Below are 15,072 nucleotides of genomic sequence, written 5' to 3' on the forward strand. Positions count from 1 at the left end.
CTCCTTCTTGTTTCACATCGTCTGATAGCGCTGTTTTTTCATTTAATGCAAGGATTGCGCCCGAAGGGCGAGAGAAGAGCCACGTGACCGTGGGAGTGCCACCTGCACATGCACACCCGCGGGTGCGAACACGTCATCTTCTTGAAGGTCGCTAAACGCGGTGGCAACCCGCTCGAGCATCGACGACCGCGCGGAAGGCGCACTTGTATCTGCGCGCTTGCTTCTAACCGGGCGTCGGCGCAGCCGTCAATGGCAGTGGCCGTGGCGGCGGCAGCAGCGGAGCGCGCGGATCGATCGGGTCGGCCAGTGGCTTGAGCTCCGGCCGGGATGCGGGGAACCGGAGCCCCCACACGCGGTCGGCACCATCCGGGTTTAACAAGTGTGCCCGCTCCTCTCGGGCCGTGATGCACTGCCCCCCTCTCGCGGCTCCCGGGTGCAGTGAACTTCGACATCGAACTTGTCCGCTTTATAGTTAAGGCGCGAACAGACAGCGAAAGATGGGGGAAGAGGAGGCGCAGAACTCGGTTGTAATTGCTAGTTTGTTGATGATCGGAGGATGAATACGAAGGGCGGATGGAAGCAAAGAAAGAAAGAAAAAGAACGAACGAACGAACGTAAAAGGAACGATAACATTGAATGAATGAATGAATGAATGAATGACACGCGCATGAATTCTAGTTGCGTGGACTTGGGTAGTAGCCCGCGTACGATCAGCCACGCCTTTTTGTCGTGTCATGTATTCGATCTCAGCTGTCGTTAGCAAGGAAAGCTTCGTATACCTTCCTTCCTGCGGCAAGTGCATGACTTGTGCGGCTTCGCGATTACTTTCTGCGGATTATATAAGCTAGCGTTGGATTCATAATGAGTCTGAATAGATTGCGGATTCCTGCCGAGAACGCTGATAACGCGACAAATGAAACGTACTTGACTTCAAGCGCAAAAAAAAAAAGCGAGGACACAAGAAAGGAAGACAGAAAAGAAACATATTGTTCTTAAAGATTAAATTGTGGTAGCGCCCTTGTACTTTGAGCTGTTTTCCTATATTGCTGTGCGTGAGAATAAAGAACAGGGCAAGGCGAAAAAAAGAACTGAAAAGGAAAGGAAACTGTTGACAGCCTATACGAAAAAAAAAAAGACCGAGAAACGACTGGGGGAGCTGTTTCTCGCTTTATGATGAGTGCCGAGCCAGCCCGTAAAGATCCCCAGCTATACCAAAGTAAACAGTCTATTATTATTTTATCGTTTATTCGTGTATGGCGTACTGACAGCTGCTGTTCATGATTGAATGAATGGCATCAATTGACGAAAAACAACATAAGAAAAACTAGTGTCTCAAACCCAGTGTTACGTCGAACGTCCTGTGTATACGTACTTTTCTTCGTCCGTCTTTTTCGCGCTGCCCTGTTATGTGTTCTAGAATGGACCAACTAGCCCAAACAACAGCTTTATTACACCCGTTTCTCCAGCCTCAACTCCTCAGGCACACTTCCTTCCTTGTCTACGTAATCTTTCAATAAAGTTTTCCATCACCACCGCTCACGGAGATTGCAAGAAGTTTCTTCTACCTTTTTCTTGTGTAGGAGGCGCTGTCGTCGTGAGAGTGTGCTGGCAACTCCTTTTTGCTTAGCCACGCCATGGCCTCGAACGTAGCCTCGGAGGCTACGTTCGTGCAAGAGTGAACAAAGGCAAACCCGTTTTAAGAAATACATCAACACTAACAGAAAAAGCAACTATTTTAACAAAATTTTATATGCAAATGTATTCCGTCTTGCCGTGCACTCGCTTTAACTGCACTCGCTTTAACTTTCTGAGAATGACACGTAGCCATTTTTACTTCTCGCTGGCGCACCAACATTGACGTTCAAATTCAATTATGGGGTTTTACGTGCCAAAACCATCAAATGATTATAAGGCACGCCGTAGTGGGGGACTCCGGAGTAATTTGGACCACCTGAGGTTCTTTAACGTGCACCTAAATCTAAGTACACGGGTGTTTTCGCATTTCGCCCCCATCGAAATGCAGCTGCCGTGGCCGGGATTCGATTCCGCGACCTCGTGCTTAGCAGCCCAACACCATAGCCACTAAGCAACCACGGTGGGTAAGAACATTGACATTGCCGTTGTTGTGTTCGAGCTGCGACGCCTCATCCTTAAAGCGGCATTAAAGGGAAAATTAAGTTTGGCTGTATTAGTGTATTACTCTTATACAATACCAGAAAAGCCACTCCTCCCGTGTGGAGAGGCTTGGTAAGCCATTAAAAAAGAAAAGAAAAAAGAAAAGAGAAAACATACAATACACGAAAGACTGGTGGCGACGCCAAAACGAAGTTTTCGGACTTTCTCATCGTGACGTCATAGACTTTGACGGCGTCTGCTGGAGCCAAGTTGAGTTTTCATAGGTACCTATGAAAACCTATGAAATTACCTATGAATACACTGTATTCTAAAAGAACTAATGACTGAATTTAGCAAGTTTAAAGAATATTTACTTTACTACAACGGTCGAAATAGTGAAAAAATAAAAACAACGCAGAAATTCGTGACGTCAGATGGACATACCAACGCTGGGGCTTCGGCGCGGAACTAGAAATAAAAATAAATTAAACTTTCACATTCATTTTCTGGGCTAATAACCAATATATTACTGCGAAATCAACGAAAATAAGAGTTTTGAAACACACCTATATCAATTTAAGCTGATTTAATTTTTCTTTTAGTACATTTTTAAGACCTGTATTTCTACAACAATACAAGAGGAAGCGCCGCCATCCAGCGAGGGTTGTCCTAGCAATTGCCTAACTTCTTATTATCCTTTGATACGCCTTCAGCACTGCGGTCGCTGCTCAAGTATGTGGCCGCCTTGGCTGCTATAGGGGCGCTGGCTGAGAACAGGACAGCACTTTAGGTATATCAATCATCTGTCCTCTCTGGAGTGATGTATGCCTTGCCAGTCTTGAACGTGCCGCCAAATGTGATGTCTCATTTGGAATGGGACCATCGTGTTGCCCTCAGAGTCATGCTTGGCTTACCTCGTGAGGAACAATCTGTTCCACTAGTCACAGAAGCGCACCAGTTGGCGCTGAGCTTGCAAGCAGACCAGAGAGCGCTACACCATATCGAGCGTTTGCACCGAGCATCAGATGGCCAATCACTCATTAATCGGCTGATTCAGCACTCGTTCTCGCGCATAGGGAAAATGGCTACATTTTTTGTTGACATTACTCGCGGTTCAAAAGACACTACTTCATTCACAACCACGAAAAATCACAACAAATGTTCCTTCCTCACAAATGTTCCTTCCCCAAATACTACATCCAACCTCATCAACCACTGCATAAATGGTAGCAATTGATGTTGCTCTGAAGTAAGTACACGAAAAATTACATGCATTGAAGGGCGTCATTCTTACAGACTCCCTTGCTGCCCTCAGCAGACTGAGACAAGATGCCGATAGTCCATTTTTATGCAGTATCCTAGAATCTGCCGGCAAAATTACTTCGCGTGGAGTGTTCCTCATTGCCCACTGGATATCCTCGCACGTGGGCATCACCGGAAATGAGGCTGATCGCCTCGCTTCAAGTCGTGCCCAGCACGAATGTGACTGCCCTGTCATTTCCTGTATGTTTGAAAACGCTCATATTATTGCGATAGCAATTATATGGACACTTCAACCGGATTTCTGCCGTCGTCGTCGCCGTCGTCGTGAGGTTCCCTATAGATAAAATCTTCGCCGCGTGCCGTATGCCCGAGCGGAAGCGTGCGGGGACGCGCGCTATCACGGAGAGCGAACGCACTCAATCTCCCACGCGCAAGCAAGGAAGCGGGAAGCCAGCGCCGGAGGGAGCGGGGGGCGCACTTACACTCTGCCAACAACCGCGCTCGTCGCTCGCTCGCCCCCGTCTCTTATCTCCACACGGCTCTGACCTTTATGCGCCGTTCATTCGCCGCTCAGTTTCCGTTGAAGCGATAGACCACACGTACCTTCGCCGCTGCGGCGTATCCGCTTGCTGCCAGAGTTTTGACGGTCGTTGTCTGCAGTCATTCAGTGTGATCTATTCATGTTTGTTTGTGCGCGCTCACACCACGCTTGTTCATTCAGTTAGTAATAGTCGGGCCACATTTTCCAACGCACGCTACACATGCAATGCTGCCCGGATCGGCAGTGCAGCGCTACAGGTGTGTCCCTTCGCACGCGCTGCCCACGGGAAGCGCTTCTCATCAACACCACCATTTCACACGCGCCTTCTCGTGGTCATCGAGTCTCTCTTCATGTCGGTCTACTTACGCCGCAGCACACCTGCTTACTTAATCAGCTGATGTTTACTACAATTCATATTGCTACCAAAGCCGCTCACCTTACTTCGTATGACATTGCTGTGTTGCTATCGCATTCATTGCTTCGCCCTTAGGGCGAAACTGTGACATTTTTCTGATACGCCGACACCTCCTAAAGCAGCGCCTAGACCAGCGTGTTGCAAACGGATCGTTCCCTCCCCGTGTTCGTGGTAGAGGCTTGCCCCGTCGTGCTAGAGCACTGTTATACAAGTTAAGGGTTGGATCTGTGCTGGTGCGCGAACGCCTATACTTGCCAGCAAAAGAGCTTACGTTAAAATGTTGGCTTGGAAAAATTACGTTAAAGGGGGCTCTTTGTAGACTCTTCAGCAACGCGTCCAAAAAGAAACTGTTCTTGTCGGATTTATTCGAAACTTTCCTGAGAAGGCAACTTTCCCTCGACGCCCGACAGTCGTACTGTGTTCTTTGCCCATGTCTTGATTGGCGCTCTCGTAATATTGCCACATTTGCAAATGTGTATCTTTCAGCCTGTAAACGCGCAGTTAATGATAAGTCATGCTTGAGCAGTTCCACGGTATACATGGTTATATGTTGTGACTTAGGCTAAAATTACAAGCAATTTATAAGCAAAATACTCCCACAGACATTATGTTGTCCGTAATTTCGATTCAATGCGGAAATTTTGATTCAGTCGAGATCATCATAACAGCCAACAAAAATAGCCGAGACATGCGAACAAGCACTCTTCTTACCATTGGGTAGGGAAGGAAGGAAGCGAGAGAAAGGCAGAAGGCAGGGAGGTTAGCAGAGTAACGTCCGGTTGGCTACCCTATACACCGGGGGAAAGGAAACACAAAGATGACAGGGAGATAGAGGAGCGAAGGAAAGAAGGGAAATGAGCGGTGAGTTCGCTGACGCGTGTGTTATTGCACTAATAGTCACAGACATTGACACAAGCCCGTCGTTACGTAAGGCTACAAAGTGGTCATTAGCCTTAAATGTGAAAGCTTGCGTCGTTATCAAGAATACATCTACAAGAACGTAAAATGTGGACGCCTTCAATTCCTCCGGCGTGATTAGGTTAGATATTATTTGCCAAATTGTGCGACGAAATACATGGGCGCTCCAGTTACGTTCGTGCTTCAATGTATAAAACAGCATTTTGGTAAAAAAGTAAGTGGAACAACAGTGCATTTTTACGGTGAGTTTGATGGCGCATATCTCTAAACTTGTCTCATTTTGGAAGTTCATTCCAAGTGGATACGACTGACAAGCTCACCGGCTACAATTCGTAAATTGCAATATGTGTCGGAAAGTAATTAACTAAGAAGATAATTAGTGAATTTTTGTTAATTAGGTGATTATGTGTTTCGATTTCTCATGCTACTAATGTCCGCCTGTTCGAATAACCCAGCTCAACGATAAGCATTATGCTACCTGCCACAGGCGGTTTTTTTAAAATTCCCTAAAGCTTAATTTTTAACACTCGGTATAAGTTATGCAAAAAAGCGACTGCATTCTTAGGAGAGACTGGTTGGATGGGCATGTGGTTAATTTAACACCGCAATGATAGTGTAAGCGACGCTCAGGCGGAGCCATTGCTGGCCTTGATCGCCAGGCTATAGACCCGCCTGTTGCTACAACCCACCACCACCACCACTATGAAAACAACTATACTTCCACGGAACGAAGCAGTGCTATTATATTATAATGTTACTCAACAATTATAATAGTCATGAATCATTAAATCAATAACATAGGAATGATATAATAACGTTGATAATGCAACAATAATTACCATAGAACACACAAGTATAGCACCACATAAAGGCCACATATAACCTCTCGTTCATCTTTTCCCGTCGGCATCATTTGCACAAAGTACACTTGCGTTACTCTAACGCAGTCACGCACTCACAAACATTTTCAACTAAAACATACATGGGCTGGAATGGTCATGCCCATTTTAGTAGTTAGTAATATGTAACACAGCTCTATTTGAAACTGCTTTAGTAAACCACACTTCACCTTGGTGCGGAATAATGCATACTGTAACTTTTCTTACTACTGTAAGCGCAATGCAGATAATGTACGAACTTCCATTCTTTCCTTGTGCATTCCAAATCTCCTGATGAAGAAATTTATCTAGTGAGGTAACATAGGTTTCTAATTATTTTTAATGCGATTTTGTGTATATTTTTAAACCTTGTCCATGTATACCTCTTCCCCTCTAAATGCAAATGCTTACACTGAGGGTCATTTAAATGAATGAATGAATGGGTACAGCTGCTAGGCCCGTTTATCTAGAGCGCTGAATGGTGAGATCAGAAGTACGTTGTCGCTGTCTACCATAGCCCGCTGGTTCGAGACAGCTTGCTCTGAGCGTGGGTTGCCAGATGATCTGGTCTCCGCTACTCCTGCTCTTCTTCGACATGCAATTGGCTTTCACTGCTCCATTTTACAAACGATCCAGCTCCATGCCAAGCGTGCCTCGCAGCAGTCGCCAAAGTACAATGAGGAGGCGTGTCTTATCTTTACTTATCGTTTACTGAAGCGACTGCATCCGCTGCCTAGAGGGCAGCAAGACCAGCGGTGGCCTGCCACTAATATAGTGTACCAGAACGAGTAAAGCCACTGCTTCTTTAGGAAGTAAATTGCGTCGACCCAGCGGTCTCCACTAGACGTCTAAAACGCACTCAGGCGAACACAACTCTATATAGACAAGTTCACTGCGGGCTGAGCACTATATAGAACGTGTCACTGCAATAGTGTGTGGAATGCGACTTTCGAAGGCACGACAGAAATGCGGCTCAGATACGAATGAGAACTCGGAACTGACAGATGTAAGCGCGCGCTTTCCACATGCCACGCTCCGACTCTGTGACATGCGTTGACCCACTGGAATGTTATGAACAGGCGTTCAATTACACATTGTTTTGTCGAGGACGTATGTTGCAGACAAGTAAGAAATATTTGCCTCTTTCAAAAGGAAACCATTGCATAACTGCGAGTCGGCCTAGTTGGAACAGATTCATTTTCTTAAATTTTTGTGCGCAAAGAAACAGGGACGAAGAAAAGGAGACACAAGGACGAGCGCAAATATTGCAAATACCCAGTGAACCCAGTATTGCAAATACCCAGTGAACTCCACTCTCTCGTTAAGAACAAATACCGAAGATTTTTCTACCTGCAGAAAAAAATGTGGTTGATCCCTCTTATATAGGAATCGGTATAGAACACGAAAGTGAAACGTGTCTTCACAGAAGTAGTGTAATGTTTATTGCACATTGATATATAATGTCTATTGGTGTTTTGTGGCTAAAGCGCCCTTAGGCGTTGATGCACCCACGCTGACGCCTGGTGGCACGTCTCCTCCATCACGACTACCAACGTCGATGACCATGAGCAACCGTCGTGCATATGGAAGCTGCACTACGCTGCACACGCTAGCACAACGCGAAAGACGAAGCACGTAACTGACACACTAATACAACGCGCAAGACAAAGCACGTAACTGAATCGTCACCGAGTCAAATCAGCGCGTACAGCGCGTCGTAATTGCAGCCTCCGCGATCAACTTCAGAAACATTTTCAGAGCTAATTGCGGAGGCCACGCTCCGCTGTGCTGAGTACGGTGAACGCCACCTAGGTGGCGTTGGTAGTGCTTCTTGATGCCAGCGTCCCTTCGAATGCTGGCATCGAGGCGTCGTAGTGCTGAGACCACCGAAGCGTTCACTGTCGGTGCGCGTTAAGGCCGGAATACATGGAGCGAATAACCGGCGTCCGAGCGAAGAACTTCGTCGGGCGGCGAACGTCCGACGGCCGGCGTCAAGAAATTTGCCGTCCGCAGCCGATCTGCCTGTCCAAACATTTTCGTCGGGCGAACGCCGCCGCCGGAAGCGTCTAGCGCGCAGCGGTGGACGACAGCCAATCAGGAGGCACTAGTTCCGGTCGCAATGCATGCTGGTGTTTCGCGCGCGCGCGCCTTTTCGCGTCGTCTGCAATCGCGTTGGTGTTGCCGTGTCTGCATGTCTCTGCACCGATTGAGTAGTTCCTAGTATGATCTCTCAGGAATCGCGTTGTATTTGTACATCCCATATCCGCTGATCTGCGAGGAAACAGACAAGCAGTGCAAGCTCTCTACAACAACCTTCAACAGAAATCTTCTGATCTCAGAGGCCACATGCTGTCGTCATGCCTATCTCCCGACTTCCCCGATAGATGACGTTGGCATCGGATATTTCTTTCGCTAGGCTTAGACGCGTTCGAAACGAGAAGCGATCTCGAAAACTACTCAAGGTTATCTATAATACTCTGTCGTCGAAGCGGCCTGAGACTAAGCGAAAGCCGTTTACGCAGTCATTTGCTTCCAACTAAGTGAATTCTACAAGGACAACGCCAAATTCAGTTCGAAGCGGGCGGCCGGGACCGCCGCCAACACGGCGGCCAACGCGCGGCGGCGTTCGCCGCATGTATTGCAACACAGCAAACATCCTGCGTCGTGTCGCCGCGTCGTTACTTGACGCGTGAAGTTCGTCGAGAAAGTTCGCTCCATGTATCCCGGGCTTTAGTGTCATAATGCAGTACTTCTCTTTTCTGCTCGTAGGCGGCGGCACCGCCCCGAGCAAGAGCGCGGGTACACGGAGGAGTGTTAGATATATAAGGCGCGTCTGTGTAGCTCTCTGCGAATGCGTTTGTGGCGCAATGGGTTAAACGCTCGGCGATCTATCGTCGCGGACCGAGAGGTCGTGGGTTCGATTCCCAAATTTTGCATGTTTGTGGAACTTTTTCTTCTGGTTTCTTTCTTTGTATTATGTTCTATGACGTATTTCCGTGACGGAAATACGTCAGTGAAGTCTTGGTGGACCCCGGAATAAAACACTTTCGTGTTAAAAAAATATATAAACAAACTGCGGCGATTCACCCGGCTTGTAACTCATTTTCAGCGACATTAGAGCCGGCGAACGAAGCAACACAACAAATAGATGTTTTATTTCTCTCTCTCTCTCTCTCTCTCTGCCTCTCTCGCATGCTCGACACTGCTGCTGCTGCTGACGTTGTGTTCTCAGGACATGGCCCATTACCCGAATGGCATTGACCACACATAAGATGTTTAAATCGAACAGGAAGAAAAAAAAATGAGCGTGGATTGCGATTTTATACTGGAAAACAATGGTGCAAACACAACGTGCTTGTTGAAATCTATATGTGAAGCGAAGCTATCGGGTGGTGACGAAGTGGTATCAACAACTAAAGGCGACGCGTACAATATTACCTCTATTTTCATCCTATATGCAAAGTGTAATCTCGTGCAGTGTTTATGCACACGCACAGGTCACAAATGTAATGGCATGCAATGTTGAAGTTTTACGCACTAAACCATTCACAAGCTATGACGAAATTGCAAAATACTACTTCAGGCGTATGCTGCACACTGCGAAACACCGGCACAGCAACGTCACGAGAACCAAGGCGATTTTTGCGCCTTGTCGGGGAAGAATGGAATAACGACGCATATGTAAAATGTCTGTTACGTCACAGTACAAATATGGAAGTAATTATACGTTTTGGGTCACAGTGGCGCAGACCCATCATGGCGGACTCGCCGGGAATGGGCACACATATACGCCATGACCCGAGAAAAGGGTCAGGTCAAATAAAGGAAATTATAAATACACCGTTCATATCACGCGTTATCTTATCAAGGGGTCCGTGTGCATTGGATATATACCGACGAGGCGACATTGTGTGTACACGTTTATACCGCGATTTATTGTTCGATAAAGCGTAACAAGGATCCGCCCACTACCACTACATTAGAGGCATCAAGCAGTGCTTTTATGTGCCGGTTTACTCACTGACCAATCGACAGACCCGGAACTGTGGTGGGCTAGGAGAAGAAAGCTTCGCTTTAAAACCGCGCACCACAGTTGGCACTACTGACATCGCAACCTTCCGGTCAAATCAATCAACTTTTGGAGAGCTTATAGAATGACCCCGTGTCTGGCCCCTAACTGAAACGCACGAAATGTGCATTTCACCCTATAGTGCGATCGAAATTAGAGTACGCTTGCTTGTGTTCGACCCGGGCCTCGAAACCCTTATTAATCAATTAGAATCGGTACAGAATCGCAGCGCCCGTTTTATATTGTGTAACTTCTCGCGCACTGCTAGCGTAACTGCAATGAAAAGTATCTTGAGCCTTCCTAGTCTTTCACTTCGTAGAAAACTTTCGCGAATACTAACCTTTCACAAGATTTATTACCACAATTATCAGCTAAAAGGGGATCTTCTTTCTGAGCCATCATTCATATCACCTCGCACAGATCATCGTCATAATGTACGCATTCCATATTGTCGGACTAATGCGTACTTTAACTCTTTTGTGCCAAAGACGGCTAGCGATTGAAACCACCTGCCCACCTCTGTTGCCGATATATCTGACACGTATTTATTTAAAACTACCGCAGAAAACTATGTGTTTGCCTAATTAATCTGCCTTGTTGCCAATCTGATCTTGCATTTCGCCTGAACCTACGTTTTCTCGTTGCTGGTTACCATAATGTTTTATTTTTGCTCCATTATGACTTCTTTTCTTTTATACCACTCCCTTCTGTAACGCCCCCTGAGCCTTGAAGGTATTGAAATAAATAAACAAATGACAAGGAAATGTAGGTTGATAAAGTTAAGCCTATATAGATGTTGCGGAAGTTCGAGGAGTTAGCATTCAACTGAAGGGGGATAAACAGTGGCAGGAAAGCAGGAAATTATCAAGTCCTCTCACTAACAACTTCACTGCGATGCACGGAACGTAGACATGCTTTGCACACTTCGCCCAGTGTGAACTGCGACCTCCGAAATATGTGGCCCGACGGCACAGCTCTCAGAGTCGGCGTATTGTCGCAGGGGCGAGCGAGTACGATCCCCACCGGCGCTATATAGTGGAAAAAATTTCGTCTTTCTTCATTGCATGGTGATAGCGGAGCTGAGGATTAGAAGGTGGCCTGACGACAATGACACAATAACGACGACGACAATGACAAGGACGTCGTAATAGAAAATACGAACCGACAGACACAGCAAACCAAGCTTCGGGAGCGTTCTTAACTCATGTCGCAGTATAGAAACAGGAACCACATCCCAAGAACGTTTTCACGTTATGAGCGGTCAGTATTATGGTACAGTGCTCTCAATAGCTGAAGCTGCCACGTGCGACAGTGAAACACTTTCTCTCAGGATCCGTCGATCTTAGCACGCTTTTATACATGCTAAATAAAAAAGTTAGATTTTGGTGTCTTACGGGCCAAAAGCACAATCTGATTATGAGGCATGCCGTATCGGTGGACTCCGGATTACTTTTGACCACCTGGATATATTTATTGTGCACCTAAATCTAAGTATAAAAGCATTTTTGCACGTTGCCCCATTTCTTTTCGAGGCTGGGATCGAACTGGCAACCACGATCTAGTCCAGCAGCGCATTGCCTATAGCCACTAAGCAACCGCGACGGGTATACGGGTATATGCTACATAATGTACCACTTCCTCTTCATGTAATAATACTATGAATATAGTTATAATATATATATATATATATATATATATATATATATATATATATATATATAAAATATACAATACTACGAATATAGGCAATATGCTGTAATAAGAAAGAACTCTTTCCTGCCGTGGCGGTGTAGTGGCTTTGGCATTGCGCTGCTGAGCCCGAGGTCACGGGAGCAAATCCCGCTCGCGGCGGCCCCGTATCGATGAATGCTAAATGCAGAAACGTCCGTATACCGTGCATTGAGTGAACGTTACAGAACCCGAGGTGGTCAAAATTATTCCTCACCCCCCCTTTCTCTACTGATATACATGCCGTGGTTTGACCACGTAAAACTCTAGATCTTCAGTATGTTTAAAAGAACTCTTTCAATTCTGAGAGCGGTTTGTGTTGCTTCTAATTTGGAGTCTGTAAAAAGAAGGGTGTGCCGTAGTCGTTCTAGCTCCGCTACGCTGCCACTAAAAGAACCCTGGCAACGCCTTGCTGTTCTGAATGTTGAAGATGGAGCGCAGTCGCACTACCTGCACAAGCCTCACCATATATATAAAACACATGCTTTGTACAGGCCTACTTACAAGACCTGCTTACTTCTCTCCCTACAGCTTCTAACTTTTAAATTGAAATTTATTGAGGTAGACGGTAGACGCTGAAATTCGGTGACTTTGTATAGGTGAGTTCCGTTTGACGAACGCATCACTATGTAGGTGAAGTTGGGCAAGCTGGTGAATGCAGTAAAGTTAAGCAATTTACCTAAGCTAACCTTAAGGTTTTTCAACGTTTTTTAACGGTGCTCAACATATGAAATGATCGTTTGCGCAAGTTGCTACATATTCGGTGCATAAAAGGGCTGAAACAATGTCGTTGGTTTTTGGTTACATATGCAGACAGCACCGTGAGCAACTATGCAACATGATACACCAGAATACACGTGTATTCTGATATTAACAGAATACACGAAATGCAATTAACTGCCGGATTATGCGGAGCAACGCGTGCAACCGTTCATATTTCCGCGCTAGCGTTCTGGTTCCCAAAGCCCTCCCAACGAGCGACGGAGCTCGCGCGCGAAGGGGTCACGTGACATCTCTCTCCCGGGCGCGCAGCGTTGCCAGAGGAGAGCCAGGCTGAACAACGTGGGTGAAGGCGAGGAGGTGCCAGAGCGGTGGCGAGGAGGAGGAGGACGCGAAAGTGCGCTCTCCCGCAAGGCTCGGAAGAGCGAAACCGAGAGGAGCAACCACGGCGCCCAGCGTGTAGCGAAATACGCACGGTGGTCGACGGTGGTTTCTCTGTCTTCGCCCCCCACTGCAAGCACGTGCGATCGGCCCGTACTTGTACGCAGCTCGTGCACCGCGCAAGGAGAAATTGGGAAAACGGAGAAGCGTAGGTAATTAGCGACGGGGCTTCCAGTGTTGGCTAGAGTCGCGCGAGTGAGCGCGTGCGCTTGAGCGGTCGCAGAGAGAGCGTGTTGGAAAGCGTGGGCAGGGAGAAGAACGCGCGCGCGCGCGCTTTTTCCGACGCTCGAGGAGCACCCCCGCCGCCGAGAGGAGCGCTTCCGCGATTGCAGAAGAAGGCAGTGTGTGCCCGCCTCAATTGGAAGAATTTCGACGGCTAAAGCGGATCGTTTCCTGCGTTCTTTCCCGCCCGAGTGTTGTGAAGTGTGAGTGAGATTCCGGAGTTAACTCTGCACGGCAGGCGACAGCTTGGAGTGTGTGTGGTCGCGCGTGGCGAGGCCTGAAGAGAAGTGCACCAACATCCGCAATAAGTTCGGTGTCTGAGTGTCAACCTTCCGTCGTTTGTAAGTCAAACAGGCGCGCTAAGAGGTGCCGAGGGAAGCAGAAAAGCGAGCGTACATCAGTGAGATCGCAGAAGCACACACGAGCACGGCACGGTGTTTTGTTCAGCAGTGAATTATAAGGAACCAGCGCCGAGGCAAGCAACAATCCGGAGCTTGGACGCGATCGACTCACCGTCGGACCGGACTCTACTCGACACGCCAACCGGGAGCAGCGGCGATTAGAGAGCAGCAATGTCGGATACTCCGCCACAGCTCGCCGCCGGAGCCGCAGCAGCTAAGGGTAAGCCAGGTTCCTTGCTTTCTCGGGCGCGAACCGTTCGAGCGACCCAGCTGTTCGCGTTATATGGCAAGCACCCAGGAAAAATTGAGGGCGCGCCTTCTCGTGTGTGTTAGACTATACACACACGTGATGCCGCTCGCGTCGTGGCCGCCGCGACGAGTCCCTGCCCAGCCGAACGAAGGTCGCTCCTCCGGTGCTATTTCTACCGCGCAGCGCGCCGCTGAGAAGCTTGTCGCCATCGTCCCACTCGGTCGCGCTTGACTCATCAGATATTCGGGCGCTGTGCCCGCTACAGAAGAGCCTCCATTGACTGCAAGCGCGGTTGCCGATTGTTGCGCGCTGCGGATAACGGCTTGCCGCGCTATACCTGGATCACGTAATACCATTTCTCTATGGTAACACGCTGAGCAGCTAAAATGCGCGTAGCGCGTCGGTGTTGCTTAGAGTGTGAAATGAGCTATCGGTGGGGACTTTTCGGGCTCCAAAGATCGTCATCGTACGTGAGCGTGCATTCATCAGTTCTAGACGTATTCCGGTAGCCCCCAGGTCTTTGCGTTGGTCGGAGCAAGTGCCGAGCGTGCTCTGCGAGAGCCTATATAAAAATAATACTGCACGTCCCGTAGATAGCATGCGGAACACGTCAACTACGTGGAGCCTTATTTTGCTGCGTGGCTTAATGCGCTAATTACTGCCGTGGAGCATCGAACGTCGCTGCTCCTGCTCGTATATACGTCACTGAATCACCGAAGCGTGAATATTCTCATCTCGCGACTGGCCATGCACCGGCTCCGATTACTGCTCCACGGTGGCGTTCGGGTCGACCCCGCGGACGTGACTCCATAGTGCTGTCGTGCGGCTGTATACCCCGAATAAGCGCTGCTTAAGGGTCGCCTGCCACGCAACGGGTCTCAGAGGCCTCCCGAATACCAATGAGGCGCGTCGGCGAAGGCGCCGACTCTATAAAGAAACGCGTGCTTCCATCGCATCGCGCTCGAAAGGCCCGCCACTGCAGTGACGGCACTGCCATGTAGACCACGTGGGCGAGCGCAGTGTTGCGCGCATTGCACGACGGCAGCCCCCCAGATCAGGGCTTTCCCTTCCCCGCTTCTCTGTGTGTTTGTTTTTGTTTGCCCCGTTCGCG

The 15,072-nt window shown here is 48.1% G+C and overlaps 1 protein-coding gene across 1 annotated transcript in view; it reads right to left on the reverse strand.

The window, feature by feature from the left end:
- The window catches only part of LOC119455870 (uncharacterized), a 28,044-nt gene extending 13,915 nt beyond the window's left edge, over positions 1-14,129 (reverse strand). The window contains exon 1 of the mRNA XM_037717384.2: positions 13,824-14,129. The gene's annotated coding sequence lies outside the window, so the exon portion shown is untranslated. The remainder of the gene's footprint in view (positions 1-13,823) is intronic.
- Positions 14,130-15,072: the final 943 nt, after the last annotated feature.

The sequence above is a fragment of the Dermacentor silvarum genome, chromosome 6, assembly GCF_013339745.2.
Source record: "Dermacentor silvarum isolate Dsil-2018 chromosome 6, BIME_Dsil_1.4, whole genome shotgun sequence".
Classification (NCBI taxonomy): domain Eukaryota; kingdom Metazoa; phylum Arthropoda; class Arachnida; order Ixodida; family Ixodidae; genus Dermacentor; species Dermacentor silvarum.